At 36.8% G+C, this 19197-nt stretch overlaps 1 protein-coding gene across 1 annotated transcript in view; it reads right to left on the bottom strand.

The window, feature by feature from the left end:
- pcdh15a (protocadherin-related 15a) overlaps positions 1-15151 on the bottom strand; it is a 231075-nt gene extending 215924 nt beyond the window's left edge. The window contains exon 1 of the mRNA XM_079856369.1: positions 14697-15151. The gene's annotated coding sequence lies outside the window, so the exon portion shown is untranslated. The remainder of the gene's footprint in view (positions 1-14696) is intronic.
- Between the last annotated feature and the right edge of the window lie 4046 nt (positions 15152-19197).

The following is a 19197-nucleotide window of genomic DNA, read 5'->3' as shown; positions in this document are numbered from 1 at the left end:
GTAAATCGCCAGAAAAGGTATAATTAAGAGGTTTTGTTCCCTCCTGCCTTAAAGCAATAGGAATCTAAACCATGTAATGGCTATCTCTCCCTCAAGTCGATCCAAATTCCAATTTATGGTTTTGCAGTACAAAAATAACTGCATAAAGATTTGGAACAACATCAGGGATTTTTTTTTTTGCGTGAAATATTTCTTTAAATCTCGTTTCCCATCTTCTCTTTAATTGTTACCTGACTAAGAGTGAATGCTGCCAAAGACAGCAGTGCAATTCATTAGCCAGCGTGAGATGCAATCAGAGGACGTAAGGGGTCCAAACACTAATGACTCCAGTGATTAACCCATGCCAATGACCTAGACTTGTTTTCTTAAGCACCTGTGATGGCAATCAAGCACAGAGATGTGTTACTGTGAGTTGAAATTTAAAACAGAATGTGTCACATGAATAAGGCGGTACCCAAGATGTACACAATTGAAGCTTAACATTCACTTTTAAGCAAACAAAACACATTTAATTCTTTTTTCTTCACCATGTCCCTTTAGGGGCTTCATACCATTGCTATTTCACTTTACTTTTTATGCAATCGGTTTGCATGTTTTTTTAAAAGTTAACTGATGACATTTTACAGTGTTACTGAGGTGTTTCTACTAAAGGCATAATTCACCCATAAAATAGGATTATTTCATCATTTACTCACCCTCATGTCATTCCAATACTGTATGGCTTTCTTTCTTCTGTGGAACGTAAAATATGTATTTTGAAAAATATCTCAGTGCTATTTTTTTTAGTGGTCAAAACTGGTTACCAACAGTCTTCAAAATATATTTTGTGTTCTGCAGAATAAAGAAAGTCATACAGATTTGTAAACAGGGTGAGTAAATGATGACAGATATGAATTAAAGAGTGAACTATCCCTTTAAGTGTCGGGGGAAATGTGCGATCCCAGTCTCCCCACGTGGCTGTCAAAAAATAATGGCCAGACGCAGTTTAGACAAGAAATGAAACTTATTTGAACATTACAATAAATGTCAATCTTTAAAACGGTTTATTTAGACTTACATGATACTGTGTGTGTCATTTTTAATTTTAATTGTGCAACATTATCTGAACGAGTACAATCACAGTCAGTCATGAGTTCTTAATTAAGAGCTGCACACTGCTTTGCCAGAGGAATACTCGGAATACACTTTTTAATTTTTTTTTTATGTTTTAAATGTTGAATGTTTTTATTGTTTCAGCATGTTTATTACAGTTTTTCTTGATTGCTTAAACACTATAAACATAATGCCATTTATCAAAAAGCACACCCATTTCCCTAAACTATAAACACTGTTCCCTGTTTTGACACATGAGTCAGATTTGTTGAACTGTCACTGCAAAACTCTACACACAAATCCCTTCATTTCTCATTGCCTAGACCATGTTGTCATTTAGAAAGCACTAGCATTCAATATTGTTCACTCAAGTCAGCACAGCTTCAGCTCAGTTAGCACACAATTACCCAGGTGGAAACACTAAGAGTCATAATTTAACACACATCAATTAGGTCCTTCAATAGATAAGTAAAAGGACCCAATTCAGTTTATTGGGGTTTGGAACAATGGATCCAGAAAGACATGAAGGAATGAAGGAGGAGGAGGAGGAAGGGCAAGGGCAAAAAGACAATCAGTCTCAGATGAAGTTCAAGCCACTCTAGCTGCCCATGTCTTAGTCAATGGTTTGACTATGAGGGAGGCTCGGCTACGAGTAAGGCCAAATTTGAGTCGCTTTACCGTCGCCTCGAGAACATTCAGGGAGGTGTGGTGGCAAAAAAAATTATATCCCTGAATAAAAGACAAACATTCCAATAGTCTTTGATAAGGTTTATTTTCTTGCAAGAAAAGGCCAGCAGTCGTACAGTCACACAGAGTGGCTGCAGAGTGTGACAGTGAGGGGAGGGCATCCTTCATCCTTTATAGTCTTGACCCCCAGAATGTTATCTTTCTAGGCCAATGATGGTATTTCAACCACAAGTGGAACATTCTTAGACTTGTTCATAATATTGTCTCCTTGAGTGGAGGCCCTACTGTCACGTACCAACATTCTTGACCATTCCAATACACTTTCATATTAGAATAAGGCTTGTGTGTGCTCTTTTACTGTCATATGATGGTCACACACATCTTACGTAAATATGAAAAAAAACGAAAAAAAATGAGAGGAGAGAAAAACAAAGTAAAACAGCCCCTTTTTTTCATTGTACTGTGTACATGAATGCATAAAAATGTGCCAATGTATCCATTGGTTGTGTCTTTTGTGTTCATCATGTGAAAAGGTTTGTGAGGGGGGGAACCACAAGCAACATAACTTTTTCCAGTTTTGGAAATTATGTTTTGAATTTATTGCACCAGTGTGTTAGACTATGTTGTAGTGTGTTAGACTATGTTGTAGTGTGTGTGATTTCGAGGGCTTGTGTGTCCTGTCTGAGGGCAAAGTTTGGTTTTTCAGCAAGAGTGAATGGTTTTGAGTGTAGAGCTTCATTTTGACCTGAAAATAGGATGTTTGGGGAACTGGGTGAGACGTTATGGATTTGTGTTTACAGTTTTGAGAATACGAGTCATAGTTTAAAGAAATGTGTTTAAGCAATCGAGAAAAACTGTTATCTCCCATTTCTGTCATTATAGTCATTGCACACTATAACCTTAAACCCAGATGATCGATGATGTGACTTGTTTAACATGATCAGCCCAGTTATTTTTGTATGATCGACTCTGGAAGTATTCCTTTGTCCAAAAAACTTAATTTGATCTAAGCCTGGAGATTGCATAGGAAAGTAAAGTGAGTGAGTGAAAGCAATTGGGACATTGTTTAATTGGTATCATATTTACTCTTAATCTGGTGTCGTGCCACAGACCTAATTTAAATATTATGCAGGAAACAGAAATCCGATCGGTTATCCAGATACAGAGATACATACTTAATGTGAAAAAAAAAAAATCTGAATTTTGCTAATTTGCTGAACAAGACACCTGTAGATGGCCTAAAATAATTTTTCAGCTGAATTTTTTTTTTTTATTCTAATTCTGAATTGAATTGTTACATGTGGTGGGAATAACTTATCTACACCACTGCCTAAACACATAGAGAGCAACTTAGAGGGAAACAAAAGAAATGTTCTGTTTGATCTATATCTTTAAAAAACATCTCTGGTTACTGTTGTTACCTTGGTTCCCTGAGAGGCAAGAACAAGATATTGAGTTGCTAACGCTGGAGAATGGGAAGAGTTCCCGCAGCGTTAGCAACGCAATGTTGAAGTGACCGCTCTGGAAAGGGAACTATATCCATTGGGGATCTATGACAACAAGTAAACATCAGTGAATTGACTATTGAAGGTTTCTTCCAGCAATCTAAAAAGGCAGGTCACAATATTAAACAAACTACAATAAATAGCATACAAGGGTGGGTGGGTGTGGGTGGGGGGGTGTGTGTGTGTGTGTGTGTGTGTGTGTGTGTGTGTGTGTGTGTGTTGACAAGGTGATGTGATTGTTGTTTGAGAACTGGCAGCAGCATATTGGTTTGAAAACACATTCAACCCAAGTGTGGACAGAGCTGAGGTCAAACCAGAGCAGGACCTCATTCAGACTCTATCAAGATGGACAACACATCCAGCTGTGGATCAATGAAAGGCGTTATAAATGCATTTCAAGGGTCATATGGCTCTAGAACAGGGGTTCTCAAAGTTTTGATAGGTGAGGGCCAATTTAGGAACCCAACATTGAACTGAGGGCCGCCAAAGGGGCGGGGGAGAAAAAGAAAAAAAAAATACTGAAAAGATAATCCCATTTGAAATAATTTTAATGACCAGGTTGCATCTCTACAGTTTACATTTATTGCAATAAACACATTTTAATTTATTATAACTGAGGCCAAACCTGGCAAAACTTGTGAAAATCTTGAGAAAAATTGCAATGCAAACAAAATCCCTGGGGTTCTCTACCCTCAACAGACAAATTTGGGATATAACAGTCCTGTGTGCTGTCCATTTCAAGTACAAACTTATTTAGAACAAACAGTCTCAGGCTGCCTTGCTTCTTATCAGCATAGGCCTTATTCAGGGGCAATTCCAGCTACCAAAGCACCACAGGGACAGGGACAGGGACAGGGAGAGAGGGAGAGAGAGAGAGAGAGAGAGAGAGAGAGACAGAGACAGAGAACAGAGAGAGAGAGAGACAGAGAGAGAAACTTTTCAAATAGAAGCTTACCAAACAAGTCATCATCATTCATATCTATCAACCTGTCAGTCGCGTTTCCATATACAGATTTGCGCAAATGTTTTGCACTATTATTATCTATCTTTTTTAACCCGTAATTGAAAAATGAAAAATGAACGGTTGTTGTCTTTTTAAAATGCAAAGTTGAACACCAAAATTTTAATTTGAACTGGCTAACGTTACATCAACTGCTGCGCAAAAAAGTAAATATCGACGAATTTTCAGATTTTTGTTTATGACTTTTTGCCCCTTTATTAAACATTTAAAATATTCACAAATTAATATGGAAAACATGTCGATTTTACTGGTTTTCTAAGGCCAAATTAGAACCTGGAATTGATATTTTTCCCACAGTGCTGAATGAGAAGAGCCACAGTCCACAGAAAGGTGAGTTATAGGATAATGATAATAAATGTGTCTGAAAAAACAGCGAGGCATTTTAATTGTTTATTAATAAACTATTGTTTTCTAAGTGTCGGCTAAAAACATATCTCCAGCTGTTAAGCAGATGCGCTTTTAGAGAGAAATGCACCTTTAAGGATTACATAATCAGAAGGTATTAGCTTTCGATTCGAGTTTCAAGCTTTAGTGTACATAGGCTATATTTTGTTTCAGTTCTCGCGCTCCAGGTCACGGAGATCATGAAAGCGCGTACTGTTTGTTTTATTTTATTTTACAAAAGCACAACGTTTTATTGTTATTATGAGTTTACACAAATAAAAGTAGTTGCGAATAATGTATTATTATGTTCTGTATGACCAGAAATGATTGAGTATTTTAAGTTGTTTCCACTGTTGATAGGAAAATGCAAGTGTTCGCACCCGTGAAAAATTTGAAAGGTATGGAAACGCGGCTATTAATAAGCTTGTCATTAAGTTACTTGTCACTTGCGATCAGTCGGACCACACCTGTAATTACCGCTTATGCCTATAGATGCCGCTAAACTAAACCACTAAACGGAGATGAATTTTTTCAAAACAATGTAATGTTACAGTTTTAACGGTTTTACAGATGTTATCAGATGTTATCGCGGGCCGCCAGAAATGTTTCTGCGGGCCGCCATTGGCCCGCGGGCCGCACTTTGAGAACCTATGCTCTAGAACAACATTTATTTGCCGTAGAGTTGAAGATAAAGGTAAATGCCACTATTTTAACTTCTTATCTTAATGTCAGTGAAAATATATTTTGTGTACGATCACACCGGTGTGATTAGAACGTTCAGTGCATCATGTGACCAGCTGCTAAATTCATATGTGCGTTCATGCTTTGGCTGGCGCTGAGACAAAGACAGACGCGCTCAGAGCTTGTCATATATCACAACTATTCAGTGTTTTCAACCACATGATGTTTATTTTAAGTTTCAGACATTTAAATACATAAATACACATAAGTACTTGCAAAATAGTACTATAGTTTGTAAAATACACACTGATGTCTATGGAAGCGGCAATAACAATCCTTTCAATTATACATTGACAACGTGTTTTATTCATATCAGATACACATTGTATAGGTAACCTTTAAGTTTACTCTTTTCTTCTCCTACTTCACCGGCAACTTACTTTCATCTATTTTTGGAGAAGTGGATGAATTTATGTGATGTAAATCTGACAGATCTGATTCTCTGAACTGCGGCGCAAATTAACACGCCAGCGCACATCGCGCATGTAGCTCAACTAGCATGATCAATATAAAGGATTTTAAACAACAAAACACGTTCAATTATACAGATTTGAGAATCAGAATATCAGGTAGTTGATGACATAGTCAACAAGTTTGTGGGTGTGGCGTGGTCACGTGACAAGCATGACGCGCCGCCATGGAAATAATAAGGTGATACGTTCTAAAATAACGGTGGCCTTAAAAAACTCACGCTGGGGGCTCAGCTAGAATATTTAAAATTCACATAATCTAATATTCCTGCTGCGCTGCCGTTATAATGTTAATCAAACAATAAAAGACAAAAAACAAATCACTCACTACTCTTGACTAAATAACTTTTGTAACTTTCATAAGGATTAATATGTATTTAATTTATACAGTGAATAATATGCAGTGTTATTGTACATTTGTTTACTCTATTTCTGTACCTAAAAACTGTTAAACCTACCTATAAAGCACTGTTTATGTCATATGTATCTTTGTTCTGTTGCATTTATGTTAGCCTGCTGAATTTTAAATGGATCCAATCCATGTTCATTAGAAATTGTTTGATGATGCAGCAATAAACGTATAACTTAATGCATATGTTTTTGAACTTTGCTGATTTAAAACATTGTCAAAACACTATCTATTTTAATGACAAAAGTTCAAATAAGAGAGCATTTGACAAATATCGGTATCGGCCAATAATTGTATCAGTATCGGCCCCAAAAAATCCTATAGTGCATCCCTAGTTGCAACAGAGATTATGCTGGTCTGTTCATCACATAAAAGAGCTTTCGCACTGGAACTCAGTTATAGTTATAGGAACTCAGTTATAGAAACCAGCCAACTAAGCGACAGCTAAGTTATTTAAGCATGGCATTCAATAACATCAACAACTGAAAAATTGAGGAAGCCGTGATCGGAGCTGTGTTTTTGTGTCGTGGGTTTCAGGATTACAGAGATTTAATGTAGACGTACTGTACAAGTTATGCGATTAAAAGAACAAAAAGGAGGGCTAAGAGACAAATTCTCCTAAGACAACTTGCAGTGCTACTGTACATATCATAGAGGCTGAGAAAAGAACACAACACCGCAGACAAAGGTGACAGGTAAATACCATTAACTTAAGCCTTCTGTATGTTTAGGTCTTATCGCTGTTTCCATTTTCATGGAGTTAGTTTGTGGAGTAAGCATACACTGTAAAAAATTTCTAACCCTCCCAAATCAAAAATTTCAAGTGACCGATAACATCTAATTTTTTCAATTGGCCCAAGTGAAATTCTGTAAATTTCAATTGGCCCAAGTGAAAATCTGTAATTATAATTTACAGAATTTCACTTGGGCCAATTGAAAAATTGAGATGTTATCGGTCACTTGAAATTTTTGATTTGGGAGGGTTAGAAATTTTTTACAGTGTATGTAAACTGTGTTTTAAAAATACCATACAGTTCCAACGACATGAGGGTGAGCAAATAATGACAGATTATACATTTTTGGTGTGAACCATACTTTCAACAAATAAAGTGACTTCAGAGTGCAGAATTTTCTCTGTTTGCATCACTTTCAATCCTGACTGACAGACTTTTATCTGCGCTGACTGTCATTTTTTGAAAGTGATCAAATCAGATACATCAGTTGCTATAGTAATGATGTAGGCGTCACCAAGCATACTACCAGGAGCAGAAAGCTGGCAGTATGGAGACAGTTGACAGAAAGCTTGAAATCTGCTTATCTACACCATGGCATTTCGCCACAGAACTGAACTGATGCTTTACTGGAGAACTGATGCTTTACTGCAGAGGAAACCTCTCAAACGCATGAGAATGAGAATGCCATGTGCATCCTGTCTCATTAGAAAAACAGTGATTACAACTGGCACATCTGACATAGTTTGAATGTTTGACCCTTCAGATTGGACTTCAGGACTAATGGCTTGTGCAAGAGCATCTCTTCTGAAAGGCTTCTAAAAACATTGTCCCAGAGTGGAGAGATGAGGCATTCATTCTCTCTCTCGCACACACAATACACTTTTTTTAAAACGAGCACTCACCATTGTGATGGAAATGTCAAAACCTTTGAAGAACCTGAGAACGAATGTATTGAAGCCATTATTGCAGAGAACGTTATTTGATGGTTTTTAGTCCCACATTTGAGGGGAAAGTTCAGTCTTAAGGCTTCCCTTAGTCAGAAATGAAAATGCACCTCTGCCCAGTGCATTTGGCTTCAGCGAACCTTTATAAATCATTCAGTTTGCCATGTAGAAGAGGGAAATACATGCACAGAAGTACCCTATGCTAAAAAAAAGAAAAAAACAGCTTGAATTTTAGCCCAGTCTAGGCTGGTTATATTGGTAAGTGCTAGTTGAGGGTGAAGCTAAGTTCGGCCTTGGTCTCGAAGCATCAGAATGGTCTTATTTTGTTGGTAAAGCAACTTAAATGGAACAATCTGAAAATAATTGTACATTTGTACACTTTACAAATGAATACCTATGAATAATGATTAAATCATAAAAAAGTAGGGTCCAAAAGTTTGAGACATTTTTTGTTATTATTTAACCGTATAATTAAGCTGAAGGTTTCAGGATTTTAAAACAAAGACAAGTTATGTAAAATGAAAAAGAAATATGTGCTGTCGTTGAATGAAAAGGAGGATTTAACCAAATACAAAGTAAATTCGAAAAAAAAAAAAATTCTAATTGAAATGCTGATAATATGAATTGTAATGAAGAGAGTATTTTGGACTTTTTTGGATTCATGTTTTGCATTAGTGATTACCATCTATTTGAGCTCATTTCTGCTGTTTAACATGTTGAGTGTATAGAGAGGCATTCGCATGTGATATCCTTCATACCGCTCTACTGAAGCCCTCCAAACAGCATCTGTACCTGAGATGATCCCATCTGCCAAAACATCAACAGTCTCACTCTCTCACCCCCTCAGACCTCAACCAATCTCTGCAGCAGCTCTAGTGTCTACACCATTACTCATCTTGTTCCTCCAAACTCTCCAGTTCTCCTCTAAACAGCTCTCTTAACCCCTGTCTGGCTCTGCAAACTATAGCATCTCAACCAAATACATTAACACTCTTTAATGCCCTGGAGTCTTGATTCCCGACCTCTCCAACTGCTCCCTTTCTGACTGAGCTCTAAACCTCTGGCTTTCGCAGTCTTCCCTGCTGTTGTCATCCTGCGGTACTCCCAGTGGGCAGAAGCTGATTAGAGATGAATCAGACAGCTGAGAGAGGCTGACTGAGGTAAAGATGCATGCTGGAGAAATCCAGCCTGGCCTTCACACATCAGAGACCATGTACACGGAAGAGAGGAGAATATCATTGGGCTTATATTTATACAGTTGGCAAAGCAGCCAACCTACTGAATGTCCATCACCTACACCCTACACCTACATTGTGCAAACTCCCTATCCTGCTTCTTAGGAATAGTTCACCCAATTATAAAAATGTTGCCATTATTTAATCACCCATATGACATTATCTTCTTCCGTGGAACACAAGGGAAGCCGGACTGAGGCTTTCAAGCTTTAAAAAGGATGCAAAGACACCATGAAGTACAATGAAAGTGGTCCATATGACTTGTGTGCAGTAATCCCAAGTTTTCTGAAACCATACAGTACATGCCTTCCTGTAGCTCAAACAGTACAGCATGGTGCTAGAAACGCCAAGATCATGGGTTTGGTTACCAGGGAAGGCAGAGAAAAACTGATAAAATGTGTACTTTGGGATAAAAGGATCTGCCAAATGCATATACTGAAATAGTGCACTATAGCTCTCCTTGGTATTACAAGGCAGATGCTTTTATCTAAAGGTACACATTTTATCAGTTTTTCCCTGTCTTCCCTGGAGAAATAGATGTCTAATTTATGAATCGTTCTCAGATCTTTTCGATTAATCAGTTTGAATGATTCAATCAAGATTCAGACTGGTCTAATTCTCAAGTTCATCCCACTAGCTACATTTACATGCACCCAAATCGGATTGATGGCTCAGTCTGATGAAAACCCTTCATATAAGGCTCAATCTGAGCTCGATCCGAATGAAATTCTGATCGAATTGAAAGGGGTGGTGTAGACCTGAAATAATCCGATCGACAGGAAAAAAATTAAGTATGTTAACGCTTGAATTCAACTATTTCCAGATTTAAAAATACCTTGTGCACATGCCCAGTGCCGTGATGTGTAAGTTTACAAATGTTTTATGTCTAACTAATGTACGTATGTTTTTTATGTCTCATGTCTTACGAACTGTTCAGGGGATGAGACTAAACATTTATAAAATATTTGCTAAAAAAAATATATATATTTTTTTTTTGTTATCTTTTTTAGATATGTCATCAAGGAAAAATGAGGCAACTCAGGTGACATTTTGTTCGGAATACATGCAAATGCGCATGTAAACGAATATGTCAATCGGATTGAAAAGTGTTTATATAAACAGAACTCTCAGAATCTGGAATCAGATTTGATTCATTGTGTCTGACGAAAATAAGTGCATGTAAACACTTAATGACAGCTCACTCTACAGTAAGATTATCGGTGGATAGTTTTGTTGATAATTTTGTTCTGAAATGGCTTCTGAAGGCTTTTATTTTGACGCCGCTGAGTATACAGCGCTCTCATTCTCCAAATTCATTATATGGCCTCTGTTTAACAATATTGGCTAATATGTCACTACATAGAACTGTTAAACAAAGAAAGTAAACTGTATACAAAAAAGTATTATAGCATTTGCTTTTATATTATTAGTGACAGAAAGGCAAACACTATTACTTTCGCATTTATCGTCTGCATTCAACAAATACGCATGTATATCATTTAAACAAATCTTTAAATATCTAATAAACATTTAATTTCACAAACCTTGCAGACTTACTCGAATCCAGCTTTCAGATATTCTGAAGTGCGCATTTGAGGCCTGCATGATCGCGTGTATTCTGTCCCTGTGAATTGAATGCGGACAGGAGAGTTCAGCTTCACTGGATCGATCTACAAACTTTAAACCTCTTTAAACTTTAAAATTTCAAACGATGCTGCACTATATTCAGTTGCACACTATGTCATTTTCACTGTTTTGTAAGCAAAATTAAGTGTTACATTGTCTTTATTTGAAAAAAAATTTACAGGGATATATATTCCCAGTGTGCACAAACTTACTGAGTGTCCTGCAGGTTACAGTGTTTACTTCCTTTTTATTAATATTTTTTTTCCAACAATTTCTTTATTTGTGAAAAATACTGTAATCAAGGGTATTAAAAGAATCAAGAAGTTGTCATCTAAAGTAAGTCTGTTTAATTTAGAGATTTCTTTCATTAAATCATTTTCAAATTATTTATTTTCTATTTAAATATGAATTCAAATAAATATAAAGTATATATATTTACTGTAGGCTTCACATCGGTCAGCGGCCACCTGCTCTCTAAGATATCGGCATCGGCAATCACAAAACCAATATCTGTCGACCACTAGGTTTGTAACAACATGAGTGTGAGTAAATGAAGACAATAGTAGAGTAAAGACGAGAGTACATTTTTGGCTGATGTATTCCTTAAAATCTTTCCCTCTGTCCCAAGATGCTATCTTACTTCCAGTGCGCCTGTCCATCTATGTCTCTCCCCAGCTGTTCTCGCTCACTGTCTCTGCCTCACAGTTTTTCTCTCCTTCCATCTCTGTCTGCGTGGCTGTGTGTGTGTGTGAATGGAAATCATTTCAGGCATCACTACCCACGGCTAATGCTGAAATGTGTTCTCTAAGGTGTCCATAGTGAATGTGAATGCAGTCATGCCTTAACCATGATACCACACAGTCTGATATTCCATATTACCTCAAGGAGCATAATGAAATCCTCGCTACTTCACGCACAGCACAACCTTCATCATCTTTTTCTCCCCTCTTAGTAAGTCGTAAGACCTCTGATCAGTTGTACCTCTGAAGCTGTATTATGGGCATTAAGAGGTCAACTCCGGTACAAGGCGAATGAAGGTCAGGTGCATGTCTAAGACTCTGACCTCCATGTAATTGCCTTAGGGCCCTTTAAACTATGTCATTGTATGGCTCCCATTTGCTGCGCTTCACTGGTCAGAAGTGCTACAGCAGTTTGATGCTGATAATACTTTCAGTGTGCTGAGCAACAGACCACCTCCTGAGACAGTTTCAGAAACCATGGAAACTTCATAAAACTGGTTAAAATCAAGTTCCCTTCGAACTTTAACATGTTCTTGTTTTTCTGTCAAGTGGAAAACATTTTTTAAAATACGTACAGTATGTGTAACTGATCTAAATCGACATGCTGGGCAAAGCATCACAATGAGAAACAAAACCTCACTGGTGTATCACCTTAGCAATGAATAATTAAGTTAAAGGTTCAGTATGCGACTTTTCAAAAATAGTTGTTGAACACTGTTGATATTTGAAATCAACCCAAACAAAACATGCTCCTCCCTTCATTGCTCCACCCCCAAAATGCACGAACACGCAATGCAGGAGTGTCTCTTTATCATAGCATAAGTGAAGCAAAATAATGCTTCGCAAAAAAAAAAAAGCGAAGATGATGAGCGAACAACAAAAATTGAACATCCAGTACACAAGAGTTGTCTTACCATTGTAAGTCACCAACAGCACACACTCAAAACCAATGTTACTCAAGTATTGAGCAGAAACAGCGCAACATCGGTGTCCGTTTTCAGGCCTTCCCACTTACGTCTCTCTAAAGCTCTTGTCTGATCATGTCCCCTTCTTTTTCCAGTGATATTCCTGTGAGCATTTCTCTTTTGTAATGTCTCTCTCTTAGCCATCTCTCTTTTCTTCAGAAATCCCTCTGATTGGCTATAAGTTTATTATGGAGCTCCGTCCGATGCACTTTCAACAGCGTTTTTCAAAAATCACTTACTCCAACTTTAAAACAGCACACTGGGCAAAAAAGAGTGGATGTGAATAATATCTATAATATCAACCCACACCTGTGAATAACCTCATTGGTGTATACCTTTTCTAATGAGCCAGTCAAAATAATTTATTGGTCAGTATATTATTCAATGATTTAGCGATTCATTTTTATCACAGTTTCCACAAAACTATTAAGCAGAACAATTGTTTTCAACATTGATAACAAGAAATGTTTCTTGAGCAGAAGATCTGCATATTAGAATGATTTCTGAAGGATCATGACAATTAAACTTTGCTATCGCAGGACTAAAATACATTTTAAATAATGTTTAAAATTAACAATATTTCACAAAATGACTTGTTTTGATCAAAACAATTGCAGCCTTGGTGTGCATAAGAGACTTCTTTCAAAATAAAAAATCTTACTGACCCCAAACTTTTGAACACAATTGTAAGGTTGAATCGAATTTAAGAGGCCTGTTTGGATGACATGTTGGAATTAGAATCAACATATTAATACCAACCAAATGACTGTTAAAAAGATCAGTCGTGTGTGTGTCAACTGTTATCACCCTACAAGAGCTGCAGTTGTGAACGAGAGATACATTTCAAATAACTAGCCAGAGGGGAATCACAATGTCAAAGCATTTCATAATTACAAGATATAAATAGGCCTATTATCACAGTGCATGAAACTTTTGACTTATCTCAAAGCTCCTTAATTATCTTTATATGGCAAAGCATTCATCTTGATCTCCTAATAAAAAACAGGATGGCCACTTCATCTCTAACTAATGAAGCTTCTGTAAACCAAAACTTTAGACTGAAACATGGACGTTAACTCATGAGATCACCCGAGTCTTCCTCCTAACACACACACACACATAGACACAGACACACACACACTCTTTCTCTCCATATCAATGGCGTCAGCTGCACACAGATGCCAACTGAGCACCAGTCTCACTGATCTATTCATTACACCAACAGAACATCACTGACTCATTATTTAAGTCTTTTAACAGATCAATTCTGGGAAACATGAATGTAATAAAGTCAATAGTGTGGAAAAGGTCAGTAGCAACTGTAAACGAACATAAATGTGAGACGGTAATGGTGAAATACAAGTAAAAAAATATTTCACTATGATTGGCTGATCATGTTAACAGAAAAATGCCCATCTATGATGTCCAGGTGCATAAATCAACCTTAATGCATGAAAATTGTGACTAGACAACTCACAAACTCTGACATCAACTTATGCTCATGTCAGAATGAAAATGACATTTAAATTATTTAAAACATGCAATATAAGCTTTAAATTGTTAACTGGTTTCTAGCGAATTAACGATGGTGACAGGAGGCGCACCTTCACCTGCAGTGTTGACAGACTCAGAGGATATGACATATTACTAACACATAAACACATAAAGCACTACCACACGCTACTGGCGTGAATTAACCACTACATATGCAGCTTCGGTGCTGTCTTTGCAGTGAGATAATGGAAACAAGCGAGTTAAATGATGTGGCTGATGGCAGTGAATGACACGGGAAAGTTTAATAGATAACGTAGGCTAACATCCTCAAAATTAATATCACATCCAGTCGCATTTGACTTAATTTAATTTAGTCTTGAATGAATAAAACAATTAACAGAGATTTTGTTTTTCAACAGATGGATTCAATGGGGTACAGATGCAGAGAGGAGTGATGAATGAATAAAAGAAATGTGGTCTCAGTTGGACCTCTTTAAATGCGTTATTTTGCTTAATGTAACAGACAGATTACAAATTGACTTTGATAAGACCAAGAGAAACAAAACTCAACAAAGGATACTCAGAAACGCTCTTTGACCATAATAGCATATTATTAATTATTTAAATCATCTTAATTCTGCTTACTCACGCAGTTTATTTCAGTTATTTCCTCTCCTCATGTTCCTGCAGACGTCCGTTCACAGCAACAGTTACGCGAGCGTTTTCACTCACGCGCGCCCCGCGTGAAATCATTCATTCCTCCTGTCAGGAATTTACCGGATGGTCTCCGTATCACTCAAACGTTAACCCACCATGTCGGTTAAGAATCCAGGCAGAGTCTCTCCGGACAGACCCACGCTGCGAATCCCGCATCAGTCTCTGAACGTGTGTGTGTGTATGTGTGTCTTTTTCTCTGACGAGAACGGACCGCAAGAGCCCCGGTGATTTTACTTCTTAATGATTCTCCTTAAGCGCTTAAAGTCCAAGAGCAGGTCAGATTCAGGACGCTGTTTGTTAGTCCTCAAGTAACGGTAAAAAAGTACCATGACAGCTCCAATGAAAGTACAACCCACCTCACACAGCCCTCATTCAACCTACACACACTCACTCTCTCTCTCTCTCTCTCTCTCTCTCTCTCTCTCTCTCTCTCTCTCTCTCTCTCTCTCTCTCTCTCTCTCTCTCGGCACTAATCTCATTTGCCTGGTAAAGGTGAGGGCAGGTAAATCTTGATGTGAACTCAGCATTGTCTGGCAGAATTATATAATGGGGGATAATATAGTTTTAAAAAACATGTCCAAGTCATGTCCAGTCAATTATATATATATATATATATATATATATATATATATATATATATATATATATATATTTTTTTTTTTTTTTTTATTATTATTATTATTATTTATTTATTTTTTTTAAATAATATACTTTAAATGTGAATGGGGGGATGGGGGGCTTTATTGTCATGCAAATAAAATCATAATGCAAAAAAATCTTAATTGCCCAAAAAATACACTACTCTATCTATCTATCCATCCATCCATCCATCCATCCATCCATCCATCCATCCATCCATCCATCACAATGCATGTGCTTAATGTGCTTAAGTTAAATGTTTATCATACCGTAAACAACTCTAAATGCTAAATGTTTCTCATAAACATCTCTAAATGTTAAATGTTTCTCATAAACATGATGCCGCCTCAGGTTGTGACACTGCAACCGAACAGCCTAAAAGAGTCTTTTCTTCCACCTCTTTAGAAATTAATGACAGAGAGACATGCAAACACTGGGTGACTGTGCTCTTCTCTAGTAACGTAGCCAGTTAACATCTTAAACGCAGCTCACTGTAACCGGAGAGGCTGCGGTCCAGTGCTCGCGTACAGAAACCCCTGTAACATCACACCATGTAGCCCACCACTGCAGAAATGTACTTACACAGAGGATCCACATGACGTTTTAAGGAATATTTCAGGTTCATTACAATTGACAGCATTCATGGCATAATATTTATAACCCAAAAAAGAAATAATGCTTATAATAATCTCCAATTGTTCCTCATTTTCCTAAAAAATAAGCAAAAGTCTGGGTTACAGTTAGGCACTTGTAATGGTAAAGTAAAGTAAAGTAAATGGGGTCAATCTATTAACGTTAAATGACTCATTGTTTCAATAGCACATCTACAAGAAATTAACAATATGCATGTTACAACATCATTTTAGTGTGCAATAAATTGCTTACTAACCTTTTCTATGTAGAAATATGCAATTTTTTCAACTTCATCACTATGACAATGCAATGCTACACTCTAAAACAACTGTGGAATTATGATTTCAAGAACTATACAGCTTAAACAATACACTCACATAAATATGTAAGCCTAAATTGAACATAAACATAAAGAATGAACAAAGAAACAAACTAATAAATATTTGTCAGTCATATCTAAATGAAACAGGTAAGGATAGTCTATTATTAACTAAACAATTAAATTATTCAGTTATGACCATTGTTAAAATATGGTTAGCTGTAGAACAAGCAATATTTATCTAGTTAAAATGTAGTATGAGATTGAAACAAGTTGGATTTTTCGATGATAAATATATAAACCTGTTCACTGCTCAAACGCATTTATTAGTAGAAGCATTTATTACCTATTTAATCTATGTAAGACTGACAAATATGCATCACATTAACATTAGTTTCATGTTAAAACTGTGTAATCCAATTGGATGGAAATTTTTATATGCAATTTAACATCTTAAAATCTTAAGATTATAAGCATTACCTTTCTGCATTTAAATCACTCAAAAATTATTTTGTAAATTGATCGCCATAATCTCGATTTTCGTTTCTTTTTTGAGAAAACGATGGCCATGTCAAAATGATTTTTTGCGATAATCAACATTATGCCACAAATTATGTCAAGGTAGCTTAACTTGTACTGAACCCAGAATATTCATGACATGAGAAATCAAATTTATAATCTTTTGGATTATATGTTTGTTCGGAGCATTTTGTTTTGTAAACAAGGCACAGTGTAATTGAGAGATTGTTCAAAGATGAAGCAGAAGAATACAACAGTATTGGATCTGACAGCAGATGCATCACAAACCGTAAGTAAATTACTTCATAATACTTTATCTGTAAATGATGATGCTTTGTCTGCATGTAAATTATCAATAGGATGAACAATGTTTTCAAAACACTTACTCACGTGCAATAGTGAGTGGGCATTACATAGGCTGTTTTTTTTTTTTTTTTTTTTTTTTTTAATGCAATGACGTTAGACAATCATAATAGTGGCGGTTTACTGACAAGCCTTAAAGGAGCCGCCACTTAAAAACTGATCATTTCAGACAGAGGGCCAGAATGAGGGTTTCTACATAGAAGCTTGTACTCTACACTGGGATCACATTAAGGTGATTTTGAATCATATTTTAAACCATATGTTACCACACTGTGTGTGGCTTACTATTATCACGTGTCTCTACCAACATCTACAAATCACAATGCACATCCACACCTTGTGCACAGTGGATCAGCAGGCAGCCCCAGGAGATCCATGTGGCAATCACAAAATGAACTGAGCTCAGGCCTGAAAATAGAAAGTATGTGTGTGAAGAGAGGAAGAGATAGCAGAGTGTGCGTGCGTAGAAACCACTTCAAGGTCAACATAGTCATTTGTAGTCATGACAGACCAATTAGATGAGTTAGATGTGGATGTTGGAGTTGTTCTTTGGTCTTGGACAGAGACTCACCCGCAAATAGAGTGTTTTTGTATACTCACTGTAACAAAGCTAATGCAGTCCATGCTACCAGTGTGCAACTGGGCTTTGCGCTACAGCTTTAATGAAATCCCACATCACCACCTACAGAGTCAGCCCCTTCTAAATAAGCAGGTAGCCTGGAAAAAGATGCAGGAAATAGATCAAAACAAACGCTGATAAACTACATATGTCATGAAGTCAGCCAAAACAACTTAAAAATAAAAATATCGTTCAGAGTAAAAGAGACGTTCGGCTCCAACATTCCAGCTTCCTCAGTCAAATTATTCGGAAAATGGTAAGCTGAAGCAAAGTGATGCCCTGCTCTCAAAAATAACCCCCCCACACACACGTGCAGGAAAACACATTGCAGCTGCTCACTCATGCCTCAGCAAGCTCAGGATCTAATATTCTCAATATAGAAGCAGAACAAAATCTGTGCTAGCATGCAGTACATCTACACATTTTTTAAAAGCTGATGCTAGCAGCAGAGATATTGAGGACATTTCATATCAATCCAAGTCCAAACCTCATCTTTTCAGGTACAGTCAGTCACTCAAACATCACCAAATATTTTGAGGACACATTCCCAAACACTGCGGTACACAAGATTATATACAAGATTATATATATAGTTCAGAGTTTTCAGTTTTGGGTGTAGAAAACAGCATTGGAAACAGCAAAAACTACAATTTATCTCAAATTTTATAATATTTAAAAAACATTTAAAATGAAATTTGTTAAAACAAAATCGTTATCCTCTAGATAACTCAAAAACTCCTGCAACAATATGACTTAGCGACATATGGATGCCAAATATAAATCTTTATATAGTTTATAGACTCCTTACCTGATAAATCTCCTTGTGATACTCCCATGATCTCCAATTATACTCAGTCTAGAGGATCCTAGTCATCTGTCTACTCGCCGTACTCCACGAAGAGATGTGTGTTCACCTGCTCCGTCACTTTCCAGTCATCTGATATACTCCTGCACCCTGGTAAAGAAAGGTAAAGAAAGAAAAGACTAATTTATTCAGCATTCATCTGCTCCATATCAATCTCACTTCTCCGACACTCATCTGCTTCATTGTTCACCTCTGTGCCAATAAATACCTGTTTTGGGTTCAACTAACTCTGTCTTTAAGTCTGTTATTCCTTGACAATAGCTATATATATATATATACACACACACACACACACACACACACACACACACACACACACACACACACATATACACACACATATACACACACATATATATATATATATATATATTCCACAAATAATTAGGACATTTTGTGAGTTATTTTTAAAAATCAATCTCATGTGACCAGTACCTTTACATCATAGAGCCATAGAAACATTATGACATATCCTT

Source organism: Squalius cephalus (assembly GCF_949319135.1).
Source record: "Squalius cephalus genome assembly, chromosome: 21".
Lineage (NCBI taxonomy): Eukaryota > Metazoa > Chordata > Actinopteri > Cypriniformes > Leuciscidae > Squalius > Squalius cephalus.
This window is presented reverse-complemented; position numbering and strand designations above follow the sequence as displayed.